General features: G+C 27.1%; 1 protein-coding gene across 1 annotated transcript in view; it reads right to left on the reverse strand.

Annotated features, from left to right (window-relative positions):
- Window positions 1-358, reverse strand: part of LOC119588089 (alpha-catulin-like) — a gene marked incomplete at both ends in the record, with an annotated part of 86,154 nt that overhangs the window by 34,215 nt on the left and 51,581 nt on the right.

The following is a 358-nucleotide window of genomic DNA, read 5'->3' on the forward strand; positions in this document are numbered from 1 at the left end:
TCTTGTATACACCACAGACGCAAAGCCAGTATACTGTTAACAAATAAATTACTTTTTACATCATTCATATAATCTCTATAAATACAAGCAATTTTTCTTATAATTATAGCATTCATATTTATTCAACAATAATGCAAAAAACCTAGATGGTAAAAAAGCAAAGTGCGACATAATTTGAATATTTAGATTTACTTTACACAGTATCAAATATACTAAGCACTGTTTAACATTTTATTACTGTCATATCAACTGCAGGATTAATCAGGTGCAAATACATAAAACAACTGCATAACGACATCATTGTTTAGAAAGGAAAACAAGTTTATTGATTGTCATTTAACAGAAAACAGTATCTTGT

Source organism: Penaeus monodon, chromosome 23 (genome assembly GCF_015228065.2).
Source record: "Penaeus monodon isolate SGIC_2016 chromosome 23, NSTDA_Pmon_1, whole genome shotgun sequence".
In the NCBI taxonomy this organism is placed as follows: domain Eukaryota; kingdom Metazoa; phylum Arthropoda; class Malacostraca; order Decapoda; family Penaeidae; genus Penaeus; species Penaeus monodon.